Source organism: Balaenoptera physalus, assembly GCF_965194825.1.
Source record: "Balaenoptera physalus genome assembly, chromosome: 11".
NCBI classification, from domain to species: domain Eukaryota; kingdom Metazoa; phylum Chordata; class Mammalia; order Artiodactyla; family Balaenopteridae; genus Balaenoptera; species Balaenoptera physalus.
The window spans coordinates 109,591,950-109,608,195 of NC_138896.1; the positions used below are offsets into that span (position 1 = coordinate 109,591,950).

General features: G+C 44.8%; 1 protein-coding gene across 1 annotated transcript in view; it reads left to right on the forward strand.

Moving 5' to 3' along the window:
• MGLL (monoglyceride lipase) overlaps window positions 1-16,246 on the forward strand; it is a 231,021-nt gene that overhangs the window by 39,023 nt on the left and 175,752 nt on the right. Inside the window, exon 2 of the mRNA XM_082414021.1 lies at window positions 7,187-7,262. The gene's annotated coding sequence lies outside the window, so the exon portion shown is untranslated. The remainder of the gene's footprint in view (window positions 1-7,186; window positions 7,263-16,246) is intronic.

The window sequence follows — 16,246 nt, forward strand, 5'->3', positions numbered from 1 at the left end:
GCACCAAGCTGGTGCTCAGTAAACGGTTGCGGACCCAATGGATGCACATAATTAGGGAATTATCTCCCAAGTCCAGCTCAGATGTCACCTCCTCCGTGTATCTTTCCCAGAACACATCTCCAGCAGAATGACTGACGCCACTGTCTGTGTTCCCAGGGCCCTCCCCCTCTGCTGCTGACAGGTAGCATTGGGCCCATGGCCTGATGACTGTGGTTTTGGGCCTCACACGCTGCTGGGTGGTGGGCATCTCCAGACAGAGAGTGGCTGCTCTCATCCCTGCATCCCCAGAGCTCAACAATGGCTGGCACGTAGGAGACCCTCAACAACCTTGTGTTGAATTTTTGTGTGCTTGAAAACAATTGGCTTCTATAGAGAGCAAATATTTTTGCTTTCCCGTTCTCTGCTTTTGCCCACCACTGCTCAGGTAGCTCCTTTCCTGAAGCATTCTTTAATTAAGTCCCCAGGCCTTTCCTTCCACCTGCTGGCGCTCACACCACATTGCACAAGAAAGGCTGGGGTTGTGCAGTGCATGACTCACCAGTGACACGGTGTGATCCCAATTGCTCTCTAAACTCCCAGCCGAACTCTGGATTTTGTCCTTCCCCATTATCAGGGTGTTGCCATTGGAAGAGTAATGCCTCCCTTGCCGTCTGTGCATTTGTCTAGTCATTTAACAGATATTAATTGAGCAACTATTCTGTGCCAGGCATAACTAGATGCTAATGAACAGCTGTGAATAAAACAGGCTTGGTCCCTGGAAGAATATACTCTGGTGAGGTGACAGTTAATCTCTCAGCTCTCCCTTCTCCCTCTCTTTCCTTGGAAGAGATGGTAGAAGCCATGAGATCAGAGATGAAGCCATGTTAGAGAAGCAAGGGGACCAAAGACATACCCAGGCTGGGGATGGAGGTGAGGAAGAGAGGGCGATGGAGAGGAAAAGAATATTCCGTGGATAAAAGCAACAGGAACGGACAGAGCATGGCTGCAGAGGAGGAAGTGGTAGGAGGAGCGTCGGATTATGGGAAGAATTAAGAACAAAGACCAGACCCCAGGATCTGGCCAAAACGTCACTGACAACGGTGGCAAAGTGAGAGCTGGGCTGAAGTAAGAACAGGCCGCAGCCCTTCAGGGCTTAACATAGAGAGGCTCACCTGCCTTCTGCTTCTGCGGGAGCCCTTCAGGTGTTTGCATCGTCCAGGTGGCTGTCCTCCTCTGCTTAGTTGTTCGGACACCTCGCCGGTGGAGGCTCTGCCTAGTCCCCTGGGTGTTTGTTGGTCTCCAGACAGAGGGAAAGAGTGGGGGAACAAGTGCACAGCAGATTTGTGGGGATCAGGCCTGGAAGAGGCCAATCTCAGGCCGCTCACTCCCTTTGGAAAGATGGAGGCCACATGGTCACACCTCACTGTGAGGGAGATTGGGAAATAGAGTCTCGCTCTGTGACCAAGAGGAAGGGAAAAGGATTTGCTAGACAGACGGCCGTGTCCGTCACAGACCAACTGGAAGCAGAGACACTGGGTGCAGACCAGCACTCGTGGAAGCCGGACGCTAGTCCCTCAAGAGTTTCCAGAAGACGGAGTTCTAAACCCATGAGAACTGGTTTAGAACCATTTGGGAAATGCATTCCATGTCCCTTTGGGGAGAATCAAAATACAGTATTAAAGGCTCTAATGAATCCTGCAGTAAAGAGACAGGCATTTCCTAACCGTTCTTGACTTTGGGACCTCTGGGTCTATGATGTGAATATGGGTCCCCATGGGACACACCTGGGAAATGCTGATTGGGCAGAAGGAGGCCTCAGGTAACCTGAGGATGTGTTAAGATAGAAGCTTTAAGTCTGTATAAAGACAAAAACCAAGACACCCTTGGAAAGGGGGAGGCTCCAAATGTTAGAGGGGAGAGAAGATGCAGGATCTAGGCTGGAGAAGTAGGAAGGAATGGAAACCAAAGTGGAAGCAGAGATGCCAGCTGTCTTTGCTGGGTGCAGAGAAATCGACTCAGTTCCTTGAAGGAAGCGTGAGACCCTCTGGCTGATGGAGGGGCTGAGGGGCAGCTGGGGGTCTGAGAAGACACCATCTAGAAGGAAGCTGTGGAGAATCCTTAAAGGACTGCATGTCTCCACTCTTCCGAAGAATAATGGCGGGAAATGGATGGAAATCTCCTAAGTATGTTTTATAAATTAGCCCACAGTTAGATTTGTAGATGAGTAACCCCCTGTCTCTGAACCTGATAAAGATGACTGTAAAAGATGTGATGACGGGTCTCGCCCGCTTGCAGACCCTGTCTCATCCCCCCCAGTCCTCTCGCGTGCTGGAGCACTGGCTGCCTCCCAGCAGGTGGTGGTCCTGAGTTCAGGGGGCTATGGGGGGCTTGCAGTTTGCACAGTGCCTTTGCTCGTTTTTCCGTTTAATCCTCACACCACCCGGGAGCAGGCTGAGTCTCGGGACGGCCAGTGAAGAATGACAGGATGGCACGGTGAGCGTGTGAGGGGCCTGGCTTGGACCACCCCCCATCATTCCATGTCTGTTACACCATCTGTCTTATCATCCCCTGAGATAGGGTCTGTACAGGGGCAGTCGGGTCAGGAGGAGGTCATTAGGGTGCGCCCTAATTCCGTGTGACTGGTGTCTTTAGAAGAAGGAGGATTTGGAGACAGACATGCACACAGGGAGAACACCGTATGACTATGAAGACAGCTGTCTGTGATAGGGAAGAACAAATCTGACTCCGTATTGGATGTGTTTCTTTTAACTTTTGTATTCTATTGCTTTTGCTAAAAGTTAATCACTAAAGCAATGTTGCCTGTAGGCTTAAATTCTACATAATGGCCCATCTCTGGGGAACCCTGCCTCTTCTGGGAAGGAGGAAATTAACACTTCCCCTCCGCAGTCTGACCAGAACTAGGACTTCACCCCCTCCCCTTTCAGTATAAAAGAGAAGCCTGAATTCTAACTCAGAGCAGATGGGTCTTTGGGACACTAGTCTACCATCTTCTCGGTCTGCTGGCTTTCTGAATAAAGTCGCTATTCTTTGCCCCAGCAAGTCGTCTCTCGATTTGTTGGCCTGTGTGGCGAGCAGGACGAGCTTGGACTGGGTAACAGTCTACCAGCCAATGAGAGAGGCCTGGGGCAGAGCCTTCCCTCATGGCCTCAGAAGGGACCAACCCTGCCGACACCATAATCTTGACTTCCAGCCCCCAGAATTGTGACACAGGAAATTTCTGTTGTTTACGCCGCCACTCAGTGGAACTTTGTTACAGTGGCCCTAGGAAACTATTACCACTGCCCCCCCCCCACCCCGATTCAGTCAGTTTTCTGGGTGGTGCTGTTCAGGTTGCTATAAAAATGCCAAGTGCGGCATCATTTTATCCATGAGCATGTCATGCACAGCTTACCCCAAAACTTTGCCAAATCAAGATACACTATGCTGATGACCATTTCTTTACTTTAGAAAAGAAAATGAGGCTAGTTTGACCTAATTTGCATTTATTTATTTAGTGGGGAAGTTGATGTTGACCACTAGAGAGCCTTACTATCCTTAATAAGCACTCACAATGCATCCATTTGAAAATACAATAGAATTTTTCCCAGAATCAACTTCAAGTTTACAGTCTATAATGATCATAATCCACTTTTTATCCATTGCAACATTTGTCCATTAGGAGCCTTATCAGATCTGAGTTCCTTTAGTGTGGCTCGGTACTCTCCTCCTACTGGCTTTCTATTGTGGGAAGTTTCTTTCTCCTTTTATTTTGAAAGAATTTCAAGTATTCAAAATAGTTGCAAGACTATTACAATGAACTCTCATATACCTTTCACCTAGGTTCACCAATTATTAATGTTTTGTCATATTTATTTTTTCTCTCTCAGGATTTAAATTATATATATAATTTTATTTTTTCTGAATATTTGAGAGCAAATTCCAGATAATGAGACCCTTCACCCCTGAACACTTACTCATGTAATCCTAAGAACAAGGATATTATTTTACACATCCATGGAGTGATTATCAAAGTCAGGAAATTTAACATCAATAACAAAACTATTATCGTACCTCCAAACTACATTTGAATTTTGCCCAAGTCCTAATCTTGTTCTTCACACAATCCACTATCCAGGATCACACACTGCATTTTCTTGTGTCTCTTTGGTCTCCTTCAGTCTGGAATATTTCCTAGGTCTCCTTTGCCTTTTATGACCTTGACGTTTTGGAAATGTTCAAGCCAGTTACTTTGTAGAGTCTTTCCATTTGGGTCTGTCTAGTGTTTTCTCTTGCTTAGGCTCAGGTTCATACCTTGCCATACTTAGGTTTAGTTTTAAGACTATTCTCTTTTCTGAGGAAGATTTGAAGAAAAATAGTGGTTGCATACAGTGGTTCTGTGTAAAGTGACATTTCTGATTTTCCTCTGTTTCCTTCTCTAGCTCCAGGCCATGCCTTTCTATCCCTGGTGTCGTGTACACTGCAGCCCACCGCATAGAACCCCCTTCAGCAGGGAGACACTTTACACCTGCTGAGTGTTAGCTGCTGAGCCCCCGTAGCTTGGTCCCCTCCTGGAATTTCTCTGGGCCCAGAGGAGCTGCCTTGCCCAAGCTTTCACCCCTCCCCGGAGGCAGTCTGCCTCCAATGACTGGTCTTTGAGGGGGTAAAGGCCCTCAATTTGGGAGACTCTGAGGGGCTGTCCCAGATCCAGAGCCTCCCGTGGGTCACATGTCTTTCAACAAGAAGTCTCTGGCCTTCAATTTCATGTACATCATTCATTTTGGAAAAGAAGCTATACTGAAAAATACATCCATTTCCAAAAATTCAATCAATACGAAAAGTTCAAGGAAGTAAGCAAAACTCACCCAAAGTCCCAATATTTTTCAAGCGTCCTCCCGTTGTCCAGGTGCACGTGTGTGAATGCTGGGGGTGTATCTTATACAAATGGGATCATGCGGTACGTGCTAGGCTGCAATATCCGTCCTCTCTTGCTCCCATAGTACTATCACCTATGCGCGAGACTTCCCAGGATAAAGACGGCGTCTCCCCGCCTTCCCGGCAGCCACGTATGGCATCTGAGAGGAAGAGGTGCGGGCAACTTCTGGGAGTGACCCCCAGGAGGAAGCGACACGCCCTGCCCTTTCCCCTTCCCGCTGATTGTTACCGACCTTTCCAGTTAGTTCCCCACAAGGGTCCTTCTGCCCCACGCCATTGGAGCCAATAAAAGGAGACCAAGTTCACTTCAGAAGCAAAAGAAAGCTTCATCCTTTGACCGGATGATGGAGAGGTGGGGGCTCCTGGGCGGGGCCGCTTTACAGGTTCTCACTGGCATCAGGGGAAAGGGGGCAGAGTTCTTGTGGATCTTGTGGATCTGGCGCAGCTGAGCTGCTTACTCTCGGCATCGCGGTGCAGGTGCGGCGCCTCTGCACACGGCCCGCGGCCGTCTTCCAGTGTTGTGGGCGGTGCTTCTGCACACGGCCCGCCGCCGTCTTCCCGTGTTGTGGGCGGGGCTTCTGCACACGGTCCGCCGCCGCTGTCCTGAACGGAGCTCTCGGTGGCGTCTCTGGGGTCTCTGCGCGGCTGTTTCCCACGAGGAGTTGGCCTCAGGTGTCGGGGTGCGAGGTGGCCTCCTGTGAGCGAGTGAAACGAGACTACGCACAAAGGAAAAAAAAGGTTGGACTTCATTTTATTACCCAGATTCTATTGTTATTTCCCAGGAGCTGTGATTGGGCTTTGAGACATGATGGGTATTGAAGAGCTTTGAGCAAAAACTGGCAGGGCCTGTCCTTCCTCGAGTGGCACATTTGAACCTCCGTGTGGACGTCATGGTTTGGTCCGAGCTCAGGGTCTCACCCCCTCCCCAGGAGGTGGCACGGCGTTCCAATGGGGTCTGGGGGCCTAGAGACCCGGTGGAGGGCCCGCGTGGGAAACGGCTTCCTTTCCTTCTCTTACTTCTAAGCTTCGAAAGTCCTGCTCTCCATGCCCTATTTCAAACATTTTTGTGAATAATTTTATTTCCTTCCAAATTTTTTTGGTTTTAATTTTTTAAAAAGAGTTTTGGTTTACTTATAAAAGTTTTCATTCAATGGCAAAAATTAAGGAAATACAAAACATTATGAAGAAAACAAAATGGCCCATAACCATGGCTTTATGTCTTTCCAGGAAGACTTTGTTATATTGCTAATAAATACTGTATTTTTCATTGTATGAGATTTGTATTTTAATTTGGTTTATGGCACCTTTTCATATAGGATTTAAAATTTGTTATAGAATCAAATTTATTAATCTTTGCTTTTTAAGGCCTCTGGGATTCTCAGAAGACCCCTCTCCCATCACACACCTGAAGATTGTAAAAATTTCCTCCTGTTGTATTTTCTGGTACTCTGTATGAAAAATAAATTTAAAAAATTTAAAGGTTACACTCCATTTACAGTAATTACAAAATACCAAAACACTGACTGTATTCCCCATGTTGTGCGATACATCCTTATAGCCTGTCGTCTCTTTTGTCTTTATTTCTTACATTTAAATTCTAACCCAGCTGGAATCAATTGTGGTGAGAGGAGAGAAGCCATCTTTTTCCTAATTGATGCCGTAGTTTTTCCACCACCGTTTGTTAATAATTCACCTTTTTCTTATGGACTCGGAAAGCCACCCATATCACACACAAAACTCCCACCTGTAGTTGGATCGCTTTCTGGACCCCCTAGTCACTTTCTTCAGTTCGAAGTTCGGCCTGGCTTTTCTTACCTGTTTATTCTTAACTTGTTTTTTTTTTGTTGAAAACATTGGTTATGGAAATTTTTATGTAAGCATAGTAAACTAAATCAAATTATACCAAAAAGATAACAACCACAGCACCCTTTTGACAAGCCTTGTTCTAGAAAACAACGTCATGTGCCCTTTGAGACAGACACGCACCCTGTTTCCTAAAAGGAACCACACTTCTTCTGTGGCTTGGTTTTATGCTTTGCCAACTTACAGTCAGCCTTTCATGTCAGTAAACACAGATCATAACCTGTGGTGTTTGCATGGTATGGTACAAACTGTACCAGAATTTACTTAAGCGTTTTTAATCAATGGTCATCTCAGTCCTTTCTAACTTTTTTTTTTAGCTAACTTTTTTTTTTAGCAATTGTCAATACTGTGATGAAAATCCTTGTACCAAAGCTTATTGAACTTCTAACGATTTTCTTCCTCTGATTCTTAGAAATGGCATTTCTTGGGCGAAAGGTGTGCGTACTTTACATCAGAGGTTTTGCCAGCAGCCTGCACCCACCGAACGTGTAAGTACCTACCTCTTAGCCAGCACTGGCCTTTGCAGTCTTTTTCACCTGTGATATTCTGTTGGGCTGGAAATATTATCCTGTTTTTATTTTAACTGTTTATTGTTAACAGAGTTGAATATGTTTTCGTATGGCTATTGTCCATTTGTATCCATTTGTAGTTTTCTTGTCCAGCTTCTTTCCCTGTTTGTTTTATTATTGGTTTATTTGAGGTTTGAGATATAAATGATAATTACGTTTTTTTCTTGTAATGCATTACCAATGTCCCCTTCCTACTCCTGTTGTGTTTCAACTTTATGGAATTTTTAAAAGGGTTTTTCGTTCTTTTCTGGTTTTGCAACATGTTTAGAAATGTTTTTCCAACCCAAGATTATTTAAAAATGCATCAGTTTCTCTTCTAGTGTGTTTAGGGCTTTGTCTATTTGAAAATCTTTAAATGTTAACCCTCTCGGGATTTGTTTCTGTGTAAAGAGTGATGTGGGAATCCAGGTTTGTTTTGTTTTTTTCTGAGTATTGAGCTGGTTGTCCCAATCCAATATTGAACACTCCCTCTGCAGTGTCTGGTTTGAAATTCTAACTTTCTCCTGTACTAAATTTCCTTATTTACTTCTGTCCGTTTCTACACTCTCTTTTTTCCTACTGGGCGATGTGTCTGTCCTGTCTCAGTAACATTCTACTTTAATTCTTACAGCTTTATAATGTCCTTTAACTTTTTACGGACCCTGGTTCGTTTGCCCGACACGCAGCAAGCCAAACGCTGAGATGCCGAGGTTTGCAGCAGAGAAGGGGTTTATTTGCACGGCAACCAAGTGAGGAGATAGGAGAACCAGTCTCAAATCCTCCTCCCTGAAGGCGAGGGGTTCAGGATATTTATGAGTGAAGAGTATAGGGTGGTTGGAGGTGCAGAGGGAGGTGATTAGAGGAAGGAAGAAGGTGAGGTAATCAGTGGTCTGTGCACGTGTATTTGAGTAACATGCCTCTTCATGGGAAGCATGTTCAGAAAATGGCAGCATTAGCATGATCTGAGGGTGGAGTTTTTGGCCCTCTGACATCAAAAGGTCATCCATCAGACACTTGCACAGGCCCAGCTGAATGGTCTGTGGTCTTGACCGGTTTGAACTGGGGAAGACTAGCTCCCTGTTCCTGAAAAACAATGGAAGCAACTGTTACTATAGTGACCCTATGTCAGAGGCGTTATCTATAGGGAGTCTTGTGATGCTTTGTCTAAGCTACCTGAAGCTTGGAGGGTATGCAGTTTGCAAGAACAATTAGTGAAGGCAGGTTACAGGATATTGTTTATTAAGCAAGTTACAGTTGAAGGAATCTAGTTGATGACAGCTTGGCTTCAAACTCAGGATAAGTTTTTCTTCTTTTTCAGTATTTCTTGACTACCGTTACATGTTTACTTTTCCACTTCAATCTTAGAGTCATTTGTCAAATTTCCAAGAAAAATCACTTCGTAATTTTATTTAGGATTGCTAAAAAACCCCAGTATGCTAGTCTGGGGAAACTAAGCAATTTTACAATGTTGAGTGTTCTGTCCAAGACCCAGGCAGGCCTTTCCATTTGTCAGAGTTACCTGTTGTGTCCCCTGGTAACGTTACTTTTCTCTCCGTGGAACATGCCTCTAACTCTGGGCCTCGGTGGCTCTCACTGAGGGAGCAGTACTGCAGGCACAAAGCACACGTCATGCACCTTGGAGAAAAGAGATTTTTCAGGGCAGTTTGGTCTGTCACTGATTTTTCCATACATGCAGACTTTTGAAACCAACCCATGTGGGTCCAAGGTCATGCATGCTATTCCCATGACCTCTGGAGGACCAAGTGGGCTAGAGGCCTTTTTCATTCTTGCTTTTGTATTTGTGTTTGTTTTGAAATAACTCTAAAATTTTTAAAATTAATTAATTAATTTATTTTTTGGCTGCTTTGGGTCTTTGTTGCTGTGTGCACGGGCTTTCTCTAGTTGCGGTGAGCGGGGGCCACTCTTCATTGTGGAGCATGGGCTCTAGGCGTGCAGGCTTCAGTAGTTGAGGTATGCGGGCTCAGTAGTTGAGGCACGCGGGCTCAGTAGTTGAGGCACGTGGGCTCAGTAGTTGTGGCTCGCGGGCTCTAGAGTGTAGGCTCGGTAGTAGTGGCACACGGGCTTGGTTGCTCTGCGGCATGTGGGATCTTCCCGGACCAGGGCTTGAACCCATGTCCCCTGCATTGGCAGGCGGATTCTTAACCACTGTGCCACCAGGGAAGTCCCAATAACTAAATTAAGCAGAGTACAGTTGAAAAAATCGGTGACCTGTTTGGATATCATTTAATCGGCCATGTTTATGTAGTTTGGGGGCTGTGTAATTTGCCCCGATTGGCTCTTTGGCTTCCCTCTGGTTTTCGGGGAGCTCGCAGCAATGCTGTGACTTCTGAGGACAGGTGTGCTGTTAAATCTTGAGCCTGTGTGAATTTGTTTTGCTCCAAGTTCGTCTGTGTGCCGCCACAGCAATGATCAGGTTGTGAGATGCAGGATGGTGCTTGTTCACAAGAGGAGTGAAAGGGTGTCTTGTAACCTGTGCCGGTGCCAGCGCCCAGGGTTGCCTGAGCGCTTCAAAGCTTTCCTCGTTAGTGCAGCTCCAGCCACAAGTATAGTCCAAGACCCAGTGTCACAGGGTGAATAGCGAGGTAACCATGGACTGTTTACAGACCTGTGAGACTTTGTGCAGCTGAAGAAGGGTTTTCACTGCAGTCATTTCGGACCTGTTTAGTGGCTTCCTACCCAGCTCCCCCCGCCTCCCCCCCCCACCTTGATCCTTTTATTTCCTTCAAGTGTGCTGTAGCCATAAAAAGGGTACCAACCACTGGGGTGGTCAATTTAGGGCCAGGAAGGTGGAATTTAAATGTAACTGTGTAACTGACAAAATGATTCATTACTTTGTAGGCCATTGGAAAAGAGCAGAAATTTTCCAACTGTTCCATGGGCTGGTATCAATCATACCAATGCCCTAAGCACAAGAAGTTCTCAGCGTTCCAGGGCCAAGTTGGCTTAGGAAATGCGGTGTACTGATTCCCCCTCTCAGAGCTTTACAATGTGCATTAGCATATTAAAAGTTCTGAGAAGTAGGCAGTAAAGAATCCAGCTTTAGTTCTGCTGAGTGATTAAGCAAGTGTACTAGTGCAGGGACAGATTTCTTTCAGGCCAAATGGGTTTCTCTTGATACTAACTTCAGAAGCTAGAGGACGTTTAGGGGAATTTTACCTTCTCTTTTGTCACAGCGTCCTACCAGCCTTCACAACGTGTGTCAGTGTTGGAATCCTGGAGCTAGATTTTAAATGAAATGCAATCAAAATCAAATTCCACTGAAAATATAATTTTGCTTATTTGTTCATAATACCAGTGATGTATTGAAGTGCATTAGATACGATGTGGACCTTTTAACTCACGTGACACTTTCAGAAAATGACCTTGCAGTGCATTCACTGATTAATTTATTCAAATAATAGGTCTTAAGGGACTCCTGCGTCTTCAGCCCTGTGCCAAGTGGGAAAGAGCTGGGGTGTTTTAGAGTCTGGGAGTGGTGAGGACTGAGAGGACTGGGGGAGTAAAGGAAGCCCAGAGCCTTATGGGGCTCTGGCTACTCCAGGGGCAGAACCCTGCCGTCAGCTGCGAGAGGAGAGGCTCCAGCGGGGGCCTGAGAGGGCCGTGGCCCAAGCCAGAATGTAGGTCGCCTTTTCCCTGGGGCCCTTGAGGGTTTTTCCAGGGTCACCGACACTCACAGACTACATTCTCAGTGATGACAACACTGCTGTGTAACAAACCACCTCACGACTCAGCTGCTTAAGACAATACTCAGGATCGCAGCGTGGCTTGGGCTGGCGTGGCTGGCTCGGCTGGGGGCCCCTGCCCTGCTCACAGACCTCTCGGCTTCCTCAGACCAATGGACTGGCCAGGAATGTTCTCCTCACGGAAACGGAAGAGGCACAGATGGCAGTCCAAGCACGCAGGCACTTTCAAGCCTCTGCTAAAATCTCATTGGCCCAAGCATGTGGAAGGATAGGAAATACCTTGCCGTTGAGGGTGGAAGTTACTTACAAAAGGGCACGGATGTGTCCTGCTCTAACTGGGGAGCAAGTGAATCCAGGAACCGTGGGTCGGTGATGCTGGCTCCGCTGCAGGAACGTAAATTCCGCCCCCTGCCCCAGAGACCTCAGTGCTGGCTCCTGGATGCGAAAAAGTTCTGTCCTAATCCAGTGAGACCTGGGGCCTGGCAGCTGACTTTGAATGAAACACAGCAGTGCAGGGATGGAAGTTTGGCCATCGCCAGCCCGTGTATTGTAGCCACATCCTCCTCCTCCTCCTCAGATTCAGCTGCATGGCAGCACCGCCGCAGCCGGCATACACCGTGCCTTCGTGCAGGTTAGAAGAACGTTCCTCCCCCACCCTACAGCCGCCTTCATGAATCCCTCTTCGGGGGACACTGGAGGATGAACTCCAGAGGGAACTTCAGAAAAGGATTGAATGTCGAATACATTTGGCAAGAGACATTAGGCAAAAATAAGGGAACCAGATTAGTGGGATAGGGCACGGGGTAGACTGCAAAACGGCCCTTCTCCAGCACTGACTCTGGCCTTGGCCATGTGACTTGTTTGGTCAGCGGAACAAGAATGATGTAACACAAGCAGAGACTTGACACGTGCTTGTGTGTTGGGGCTTGCCCTCTCTTGCTGCTGAAAGCCCCTCTGCCTTCATCTGAACAAGCCCAGGCTAGCCTGCTGGATGATGATTAGGGGCGTCTGGCTGTTGCCTCAGCTGACATCAAGTCAGCTAACTGCCAGACCTGTGAATGAGGCCTCTCAGGACCAGCCCCATTGCCAGCCTCGTAACTGGATGATGTAGCCAAGCTGGCCCCCAGGAGCTGCTCAGCTGTGACGAATAATGAATGTTCATTGTTTTAAACTACCACATTTTGAGGTGATTTGTTAAACAGAGAAAACTGATGCATAGTATAAATGTCATATGCCCTGGCAGTGTATAAATAAGATAGAACAAGCTTGTGGATTGCCTTGTCTTTAATGCTGACACGTTGTGTTGTCCATATTTAAGAATATTTAAGAATGAAAAGATAAACGTTAATAGAAACAGTGTCATTGACTAGCTTTGGGTTGTGGAAGATGGGAAGGGGTTAGGGAGGAAGAGACAAAAGCTAATTCTATTGTTCACTTTTCCAGGAACCAATGGATACTAGCAAAAAAAGAGGAGATTACAGGTTTTATATAAACATATAAAAATAACCACTAGAACAGAATGCAAATCTTCATTAATAGATATAGAACAACAATAAAAAGTAAACAAAATACATTAAATATATTTTAAAATATATACCAAACTTTATTGACTCTTAAGATTGTATTGGTTATAAGATCACCATTATTTTAATCATCATTATATAAGGAAACAGTGTTGTCAATTAAGTCATGACATACCATCAATTTTAAGACATCCCAATTCCAAAGATGTTAACACTTTTTAAAAGTGTTTCAGGAATTGTCATAATGCAGTATCTAAAAACAGAAAACATCATATAAATTATGATAGAACTAAAATCAAACAAGTCATACTAATAAATGTAAATATAATTTTCCCATTAGAAGAAAAAGATTTTCAGATTGAGTCACAAAGCAAAAGAGAAAAACATGGGCAGAGATACCGCAGCAAAAACCCAAAGTGTGTGTGGAGAGCGGTCATGCCCCTAATATACAAGAAGTTAAAATACAGGCCAAAAAGTACTAAACAAGACAAAAGCACCTTATAATGCTAGTGAATACAAACCACCATGAAAATATAGCGGTGATAAATATCTATGTATCACATATCATCTTTCATTAGGCATAAATTGAGATACAAGAAGAAATAGACAAAAACATGCTAATAATAGACCCTAATTCACTTATTTTAGTTTAAGAGAGATAAAGTTGACAAAAAATTGTTATAGCAACTCCATTAAATATTTTTAGCCGTTATAAATGAAGATTATATAGTTCTAAAGGAAAAGAGTACAATATATGAGAGAAAATGGACCATATACTTGTGTGATTCTAATAACTTGCAAATTGGCGTTCAGAGGGACATAAAGATCTGAAGAGCCATAGGGAAGTATAATTAGTTAAGTGAAAAGAAGTGTGAATCTGTAGACGCTAGCAAGTTGTTTTGATGATTTAAACATTTTAAAGAAAATGCTAATTAATTCTTTAGCATCAATCTGTATGTTCATTATAGAGAAAAGCTATGGCAATACTTGTCCATGTGAGGGTCCATGTAGGGACATATAAGCATGAAAGTCATTTATGAATTAATTCATCATATGACTAACCTCAGAGCATCCGAGTTAAAATTTAAAAGGTTAGGTTTGACAGTAAGAGTGTAACCAGCATCCTGAGTCAGACATTTGCTGCCTGTTCTCTATGCTCTAAACATTAGCTTTGACACGGCATAAATATTTCCTACCAACCATTCTTTCATTGCAATCCGTAGCACTCAGCTAAAAGAATGTATTCAATAATTATCTGAAACAAATACATCACGTTCCCAGAGAATTACAGACTTCTGGGAGTGGGGTGGATAAAATAACGGAATTCTGAGGAATCGTTTGGTTTCAAACAAAGAAACTAAGACAACTCAGGTTGTTTCAATGATTTACTTAGGGTCACACAACTAGATAGAAGCAGGGTTGAGATGAGAACAAAGTTACTGGTTTCCAGGAAGAAAAATGTTAAATTTCTTCCACTCCACTGCTTGAGTGTTCATTAGCCTGGGAACTAAGCATCCTTTAGGATAAATGTTACATTTCACGTGATACATTTTATATGTGTAAATATATCCATGAAGTGTTGCCAACATATTTACAATGTTCTGAGCCTTTAAGAAGCACCGTATGGAGATCTCACACCTTAGCATTTTATATCTTTAAGTGGGTTGCTTCTTCCACAGCATCACATTAATACAGCAGCAGTCCTTTTCCTTGGTTCTCTCAGCTGTTGGTCGCTTTTTCATGATTGCAGCTGTTTTACTGACCTTATTTCCTGACTGGGAGTGTGCCCAGTCAGCTGTGGAAAACAAAACCCCAGAAGCACGAAATGTAACAGTTGCATACATTTATTTTAAGATAACAATGCATGGAGGGCTTCTTATGTTAAAAATCTTCTATACGCATGTTTCAAAGCCAGAGTTTACCAGATTTCTAAAATAAAGCTTGTGGAAACATTGGCAGGCGTGAGTGGACTTGGTAAGCTGATGGTCCCCAAGCCAGATGTGAAGATAAAATGCTTCTCAGAGACGTGGCAGCATTTTCCAAGTTAAACAAATTTGCAAAAACAGTAAACACAGTGGCTGGATAAGAGCTCAGGTCAACAAAGGGAACCGGAGAAGAATCTAAGTGTGTTGCTTGAAGGGAAGCCTACTGTGATGAATGCTTAAAGATTTGGGTTATATACATTTCTTCGAAAATATTTTGAAAGCACCTATAGTGGGCCTAGTATTGCATATAATGAATTGTTAATGTTAATTGTCTGTTCGTTGCTTTCTATCTTTTTTTAAAATAAATAAATTTATTTATTTTTGGCTGCATTGGGTGTTCGTTGCTGCACGCGGGCTTTTCTCTAGTTGCGGAGAGCAGGGGCTACTCTTCGTCGCGGTGCGCAGACTTCTCATTGTGGTGGCTTCTCTTGTTGAGGAGCACGGGCTCTAGGCACGTGGGCTTCAGTAGTTGTGGCACATGGGCTCAGTAGTTGTGGTGCACGGGCTTAGTTGCTCCATGGTATGTGGACTCTTCCCAGACCAGGGCTCAAACCCGTGTCCCCTGCATTGGCAGGCGGATTCTTAACCACTGTGCCACCAGGGAAGTCCCTGCTTTCCATTTTATAGATTCTCTGTGATAAACCTTCAATCCCAATCCGCTGCCAGCTTCAGCAGGTGCCCAGAATATTCCTGGAAACTTTTTGATGCCTTCCTGGAGCAGACCTTTTTACTTGTGCTTTTAACTTCAGCTGGAGATTGGGAATACCTTATACACACACATACATAAACACACACACACATTCTCAATCTCAGGCTGAAATATATATACTTCTTCTGGTTTTTTTTGTTTGTTTTGTTTGTTTGTTATGAATTGCATAGTTGCTTTGAATTTTGAATTGTCATTGACATTCTTCCATTAGGGCATATTGTCCAGAGGATTTTCTGCCTTGTTAAAATGCAATGCAATGCAAGCCAGCAGCTATTCCGGGGTTTCTAATTTCTCATGTTGAATTAGGCCTTCAATAGAATACATTCCTATGTTTAGAAGCCATTGTCCTGTTGTTGTTGTTGTTATATAATCTTTGTATTTTGAGACATTTTGGAGGCTTTTTGTTGAATGTCACCTTCCTCCAAATAATGGCCATGTTGTAATTCCTGTGTGTTAGGAGGGGCTCAGAATGAAAGGAGTAGGGGCATTGGATAGAGTGTCAGCCTGAATGGGACTGACTATAACTGCCTTAATCGAAAGAGGAGGGGGCTGGGACCTGTGCTGAGGGCACCAACTCAGCTGTAGGGTTGGCCCAGAGGGAAGTGGGCAGCAATGTAGTTTTTAGCCATGATCCTTGAGCCAGGGGAAACACTCAGGATGACCTCCATATTTACCCTGGCTTCTTGCTGGGGGGTGATGTGCAAACCACAGTACAGGAAAATTCAGTCCAGGGAAGAGCATCAGTTTCCTGGGCAGAGGAAACAGCAGAGATTGGGGCTGCTAAGACAGCTGCAATTCGTGTGTTGGTACCAGATGGGAGAGAGCAGCTGAGAAGGAGTCCCTCAGTGTTGTAGAACAGCGGTCCCCATCACTTTTGGCACCAGGGACCGGTTTTGTGGATGACAATTTTTCTACGGACTGGGGAGGGGTGGGGGGACAGTTCAGGTGGTAACGCGAGCAATGGGGGGCAGCAGATGAAGCTTCGCTCGCTAGCCCGCCGCTC